Consider the following 7,696-nt stretch of genomic DNA (forward strand, 5'->3'; position numbering starts at 1 on the left):
TAAATAAATTCCTCTTTAAAGTATGACTTACGGCTCCGAGTCAGAAGGGGCCAACTGAAGATGCATTTTCCCTGCTCCCTCTTGAAAACTTAGTAAAAGAGTATAAAAAGGATTTTTTAATAAAGATGCATAAACCCCCAAGGGCAAAGCAGAGAGAAGCTGACAGGTGATGAAGTATTTCAACAAAACTTTGGAATGTGGAAAGCAGATGTACGATGCCCAACTTAGCAGGCCAGAAGTGGCTGAGCGCCTGCAGCAAGGATGGGGAGCCAAGTGACAAAGTGGGTCTCAATGCAGAACCGAGGGGATTCAGGAACCAGGGGGGCTGGATGCCATGGAAGACAGAGCAGGAGCCCCTGAAAAATGTACAAGAAGTTGCTGCTCCCTGGAATTACTTACCCTCCCTACACAGCCAGGTAAATACCCTCTCCACCCAGAAGCCCTGAGGTTTCATCCTGGAGAGGCTACTCTCCAGGAGTAGGAAAGCCTCTGAAGAGCGCTGGAAGTTATTGCCTCTTAGTTGTGGGACTCCAGGGAGGAGAGAGCAGGGCGTGTCTGAGGTCATGAAAAACTTGGTAAAACTACTAGGCACATTGCACTGTAGACATGCACTGCATTGTTAAAATAAAAATTCATTCTTTTTTTTTAAGTAAACAAAACCCCCTTAAACGTCCTCTCTTTAAAGCCGTCTCCATCTGGCAAGCACGTTCATGGCCCTGCTTTACCGGTTTTTACACGATTGTCGTTCACAGGAGTAGTTTACTGAAACGTTCCTGAATGAATACAGTGAGGAGGACACATTTTATCTGCTTGACTGTCCATCCTCCTTTCTTGCTAGGCTTTATGTTTTCTGAGGTCAGCAGGAAATCTTTACTTAGGGTGCCACACACAGAGGACATTCCCACGTGTGGGGAGTGGAGGTCAAGTTATAGCCCATTCGTAAGACAAGTCTTTATTATTCACTATTTCATTAATTTTTTCATTTATCAATTTACAATTAGCTTTGTTCCTAGAAACAATTTAACGTGACTAGCTATCAAAGAAATCAGTGTAGAAATCGGGACAAATGGAAGCCTGCTTTTGAAAAGTCACACCAACATATTATGTCAAACATGAAAGAAAGCAGGTGGGGGTTCGGGGGGCAAGAAAGGAAGGAAAGAGGAGATTTAAAAAGTGTTGCACTACAGCGAAACAGCTACTTCTTTCAGCCTTCTATTTTCTCTTCCAGTTATTAGTCTTAGGCATATCCATTTGATAGCGTCCAATCATAGAAGAATAAAAATTTATATTGATTTATTCTGTGATATTTTAAGCCACATGCTATTTTTCTGTGATGAGAGTACGAAGTTGGTGAATTACTGTCTTCATAGTTATTTTTAGGGGCTTATACTTCTATTTCATCCAGTCAACATGCCATAATTTAATACCTCATTCTCTTGTTATTGAACATTTTGGCTTTCTAATCAATGCTACAATGGTATCTTGTGTGCATAGTACATATTCTTCCTTTTGGAAAACATCTCCAAACATAAACTGTCTATTGGCCATAAATAGTCACGCAGGCATGTGTTACAGGGTTTAGAACTGGCAAATGGCTTTCAACTCCCTCCAGTGTTTCCACGGCTAAGATCGTCGTTAGAGATTAGAATTTCTTTCTAATTTAATTTTATTCACATTTAAACACATCTTTACTTCACTACTTCCATTTTTATCTTGGGTCTGTTCTAGGTTCTCACACCCTCTTACACATTTATCTACTATATGTTCTGCTCGGTGGTTTTCTCATTCATGTAGATCAACTATTTGTATAACATAGATATTAGTCCTTTGTCAATGTAGTTATACATCTTTTTCCCAGTGGTTTTCCATTTCATTTTGGCTTTGATGTCTTTAATATAATAGAAAAGTTTTCATTTTAAAGACAGAGTTGAATCTATAGATTTTCCCTCGTGGTTTCTTCTGCCCAACCATGTGTTGCTTTGAGTGTGCAGGGTAGTTCGACACAAGCATCATTTGCTCTGTTTATAACTAGGTTTAACGCCAATTATATTTAGTTTATCATTCAAATAAACAGCCTTCTGGAACCAGGGAAGCCAGTTCATCCAAACAATACCCAGAAGCTTAACTGAAGCCAATTCTCAAGTTCTGAATTAGAAATTATTCTAATTGAGGCTATGACAAAATTTTGTAATGAGCATGAGTGATGCTGGGACAACCAAAAAATTACATGTTACAAAGCTGCCCCCCCCTTTTTTTTAAGTTCATGTAACTTAAAAAAAATTCTACTCCCTTTCTCCTTTCCAGGTTTTAGGTTCAGAAAATGAAAATGTGAGACTGACCACTTCCTCCATTAACTCATAAAATTGAATTTAACAAATTCAAGTTCTTCAGTTCCTTTCTCTGTTGACTCCTAACATACTTTGCAAGCTTGGGAATGTTAGAGTAAGAATTTGAAGTGTTCTCAGGGTGCCCGGGTGGCTCAGTTGGTTAAGACTCAGGTAAGTCCGCGTTTGTCTCAGGTCATGATCTCACGGTTCGTGAGTTTGAGCCCCGCTTCAGGCTCTGTGCTGGCAGCTCAGAGCCTGAAGCCTGCTTTGGATTCTGCATCTCCCTCTCTTTCTCTCTCTGTTCCTCCCCTGCTCACTCTCTGTCTTTCTCTCTCTCTCTCTCTCTCAAAAAGAAATAAACATTTAAAAAAAAATTTTAATGCTAAATAAAAGAATTTGAAATGTTCTCAGACCAAAGGGAGAGGAAGACAAATGGGGCAGTTCCCCTAATCACAACTTCCCCTCTTCCCTTTTGTCTCTTGGTCCCAGAAAAGTCGTCATTACAGGTTTGGAAGGAGATGAGGAGAATGCAGGGCCTGAAGGAGAAAAATGTATCCAAGAGAAGGAAAGAGACGGAAAGCACAGGGCTGGGAGAAGTTGGCAAGTAGAGCCCGCACAGAACAGGAGTAAGGAAGAGTCACTGGAGAGGCCCCAAGAATTTTCCCAGTGCTTCCACCCCCAGCCCCCATTCCCTGCACTTGGCCACGTCCCTGCTGAGGCTGCCCTCCCCACCGCCCCATCCATCCCTTCCCTGCTCATGGCTGATGCCTCCTCATCCTTCAACACAAGGCCACTCGCAAAGTGTGCTCTAAGCATTGGTGCTGGCTCTCAACCATCCTGTTGAGTTTTTTAGGGTGAAATGAGGTGAGTCTAGAAGTGAAAAGGAAGCATTTAGAAACTTTTATAGTAATAAGCCAGAGCCATTACATATCGGCATACTCTAAGAACAAAATTGGGTTTGTACTTTTGAATGTGACTGGTCTCGTTGTCCATTTTCATTGTATTTACATAGCAAATTGGAAATGAAAAAGAGAAAAAGATTAGCCCTTTAATATGGATAGTTCGAGAAGCTGCCTTCGGACTCATTTCAAAGATCACCTCCTCCAGGAAACCTCGCCATTGCCTCCCAGAGGAGGCGAGTGTTTCTCCTCTATACTTCCAAGAAAATGTCTCCCCTCATGCACTTGTTTTAATTATCTGCTTATGGGTCTATTTCTTCTTATTATTATTTTAGAGAGAGAGAGAGAGAGAGAGAGAGCTCAAGCAGGGAGAGGGGCAGAGGGAGTGAGAGAGAATCTTAAGCAGGTTCCATCCTCAGTGCAGAACCTGACATGGGCTTTTAATCCCATGACCCCGGGGTCATGACCTGAGCCGAAATCAAGAGTTGGATGCTCAACCGACTGAGCCATCCAGGTGCCTCTGTTTTGTGTCTATTAAACTCCAATAAACTTTGAGCTTCTTGACGGCAAATACTATATCTTACTTATCTTTGCATGCCCGACATCCAGTACAATGCATGGCCCACAGGAGACATTCAATAAACGTTTCCTGAATATTACTAACTCAATGGTCCTGCTTGGGAATGCACAGCCTATATATATATTTGACTCGGTGACACCCACTCATCTATGCTTCCATTATTAATCAAATCTTTAAAATACGCTTAATCATTAGATACGGTTATTGCCAAACGACCATATTGCTATCCTTGGGAGCCAACCTGACAAATATCTTTAGCATAAAGTTTTAAGTTCCTTCTCTGCATTCCATTTTGTGTTGGTTTCACAGCCTAACCCTCTGAGGCTATTTTGTTTCCCTAACTTCTGATTTTAGGTGAATACCTCACTTTTTCCCTCCTGTACTGCCCACACAGGGAGATGCTATCTGTTTCCTGGGGTTGCTATGAGGAATATATCACATGGTTAATGCAGAATACATGGCATATAGTAGGCTTTAAGAAAATCTCTCTTGAAGGGAAGGCAAAAAAAAATGGTATCTTGGCATTTGTGACAACATGGATGGAACTGAAGGGTATTATGCTAAGCGAAACAAGTCAGTCAGAGAACGACAAGTATCACATGATTTCACTCATATGTGGAATCTGAGAAACTTAACAGATCATCACAGGGGAAGGGAAGGAAAAATAAGACAGAAACAGAGAGGGAGGCAAACCATAAGAAGACTTAAATACAGAGAACAAACTGAGGGCTGTTGGGGGTGGTGGTGGGGAAAATGGGTGATTGGCATTGAGGAGGGCACTTGTTGGGACGAGAGCTGGGTGTTGTATATAAGTGATGAATCGTGGGAATCTACTCCCGAAGCCAAGACGACACTGTATGTTAACTAGCTTGAGAGGAAAGGGAAGGGGAGGGGAGGGGAGGGGAGGGAGGAAGGAAGGGAGGGAGAAAGAAACCATGATTCTAGGCTAATGTTGAAGTCAGTGATAATCCCAATTTGAAAGCAGTTTTTAGCAAGTGCAGGATAATGAGTCTGGTAAGCAGGCAATCAATGGTTTCAAAAAAGTGAGAGCATACTTTTCTTCAGATTTCCCCAAGGTGAAAGAACTATCACATTGTTTTGTTTTTTAAATTATTTTTTAATGTTTATTTATTTTTGAGAGAGAGAGAGAGAGAGAGAGAGAGAGAGAGACAGGCTACAAACAGGGAAGGGTCAAAGAGAGAGGGAGACACAGAATCCGAAGCAGGCCCTAGGCTCTAAGCTGTCAACACAGAGCCAGACTCAGGGATCATGGTCAGATGCTTAACTGACTGAGCCACCCAGACACCCCTAGAACCATCACATTGTTGACGGAGAGGCAGGTAGGCCTTCTGGATAGTGATGTAGTCTCTTTGTTTTTAAGGAGCTAAACACACTGTGAACAGCATACAGTTGGATTAAGATCTAACCAACTAATGTGTCTCCCTCAAGAGACAAGAATTAGTAAACAGCAGTCTCCTTGTAGTTTTACTTGACAAGGTAGGGAATCTCTGCGTTAGTGCCTGGGATGAGGCATGGATGATGAATGGGTGCTTCAGACATGAAATTACATGAAGAAAATGCAAAACTGTATTGTAATACAATTCTGTCATAAATACGCAAAGCAAAAAAGACTGATGGACATGTATCAAAATAAAGATTGTGGTCTTAGAATATGGTTACAGGCAATGTTTTTGGTTTTTTGGATCTTCTGCAGTGCAATTTTATGAAAATAAAATAACATTAAAATTAATGCAGTGGCCGTTTCAATTCTGTAAGCTCCTAAAGAGAAGGAACACTTATGAGTAGGGGGCAGCCCCTTTCCTCAGCTGCTGGAAAGGTGCTGGTCCCTCTGAGGAAGCTAAGGCCGCTCTGGGGTGAGCCCCTCACTTCATCTGTGCCCAGCAGCACCGTTCAACACTCCCCTGCATCGTGGCCTCGGTCTGGGAGCTCATCAGCCTCTGCTCTGGCCCCATCCTGCAAAGCGACGATGTGATGGTCACCGAGAATAAGATCAATGCCCTCATTAAAACAGCAGATGTAAATCTTGAACCTTTCTGGCCAGGCGTGTCTGCAAAGGCCCTGGCCAGCATCGACATCAGGAGACTCATCTGCAGTGTAGGGGCTGGTGGGCCAGCTGGCCGCTGGCACTGCAGCAGCAGGAGGTCCTCCATTTCCATCATGGCTGCCGAGCTGAAGAGAAGAAAGTGGGAGCCAAGAAAGAAGAATCAAAGGAGTCTGATGATGACATGGGCTTTGGTCTTTTTGACTAAACCTGTTTTCTGTAATCTGTTCAATAAAGAGCTGAACACTTGAAAGAAAGAAAGAAAGAAAGAAAGAAAGAAAGAAAGAAAGAAAGAAAGAAAGAAAGAAAGAAAGAAAAGGAAGGAAGGAAGGAAGGAAGGAAGAAAAAGAAAGAAAGAAAAGAAAAGAAAAAAAAGAAAAGAAAAAAGAAAAGAAGAGAAGAAAAGAAAAGAAAAGAAAAGAAAAGAAAAGAAAAGAAAAGAATACAGCAAATAGGGTCTCTCAAGTTATAAGGGCTTGAGGTAGAGAGTAAGTAAGCAATGAGTATTTTCCTGGTTTCCTGCCTCTTAGTTATATACAGGAAGACAAAGGCAGCCATGTGCCAAAACTATTTTACACATGAGCCTTCTATTTCCCCCAAGAAGAGTAGGTCTTGGTATCTCGACTGGAAAACTGGGGGTGATTCACTAACTGTACTATTTTAGCTTTCGTGTGTGTGTGTGTGTGTGTGTGTGTGTGTGTGTGTGTGTCTTTTGCGGTCAGAGGTAAGTATGGGCCATCTGGAATCGTCACCCTTCTTTGCATAACTTGGTTTTATTCCAGAGCATATGATAGAGTTATTACATCCACACAGCATATGAGCTGGAAGTTTGTGTAGCTTCTTCAAATACTCACCGACTGAATGTTTTTAAAAGGGCTCATTTTAATCTGACCATCACCGTAACATGGTGCGGAGACAGCAGCTTGCAAAAAATAATAAGGGAAAACAAAAGAATGTTGTCCTTTTGTTGTAATCTGTTGGAAGATATGAGGCGAATGCTTTGAAATGAAGCTCTCAGTAAGAGAACACTGCATACTGTGTCTCTTTGAGGAAGCTGTCTTGTTTATCTACAAGATAAGGGCCATGTGTAGCCAGGTGCATTAATAGCAGGTTCCAGAAACTTGGTGTCTCGGTTGGAAGTGACTTCAATATTTTTTTCTCCCAGAGGCTATAGTTTTTCTCTCCTCTAATTATTAGTGGAATGTTGTCTAAAAGCCAAAATCGTGATCTCTTAAGTTGCAAGTTCATTTCCAGCCTGTGGTATTATATGTTTTATCCATCCTCTTTAGAAGAACTGCTTTAGAACTTTCTTTCATGTTGCTTCCCAAGACTCTCTAAAAAAATTTTCTCCAGATCCCCTGAAAATGCAGATTCATATATAAAAAGAATTACTAGCCACCACCCCTCCTTGACTTGTATGTGTTATGCCATGTGACGTTCCAAAACAGGAGGGGATTGATCCTGTCTCTTGACTTTCATTGACAGATTTCTTGGGAGAGTCAGCAGCCCATTCATTCTGCCTGACCCTGCGTACTCACTTTGTAGCCCCTGTTATCTAGGCTCTCCTACCACCAACCCCTCCCTACTCATCACTACTCTGGAATCAAACTTGCTCTCAGGATCTTTCTCTGATTTCAGCTTCCTTGACTGTCCTATTCCCTACTGTTAGGCATATCTTTTTTCCTAAATACTCTCTTCTTTGGTTTCCGTGGTCTTGTATTTCCTTACCTACTTTAAGAGCTCATCACCTATTTGTCTTCCAAATGTAGGAATTTCCAAAGGTTATGCCTTGTCTCTCTTTTTGTGCCTACTCCTTCCATGGCCTAAC

The 7,696-nt window shown here is 41.8% G+C and overlaps 1 pseudogene; it reads left to right on the forward strand.

Annotated features, from left to right (window-relative positions):
* Positions 1–215: 215 nt before the first annotated feature.
* On the forward strand, positions 216–6,211 carry LOC132663393 (large ribosomal subunit protein P1 pseudogene; annotated as a pseudogene).
* The last annotated feature ends 1,485 nt before the right edge of the window (positions 6,212–7,696 follow it).

Source organism: Panthera onca, chromosome D4 (genome assembly GCF_046562875.1).
Source record: "Panthera onca isolate mPanOnc1 chromosome D4, mPanOnc1 haplotype 2, whole genome shotgun sequence".
In the NCBI taxonomy this organism is placed as follows: Eukaryota; Metazoa; Chordata; class Mammalia; order Carnivora; family Felidae; genus Panthera; species Panthera onca.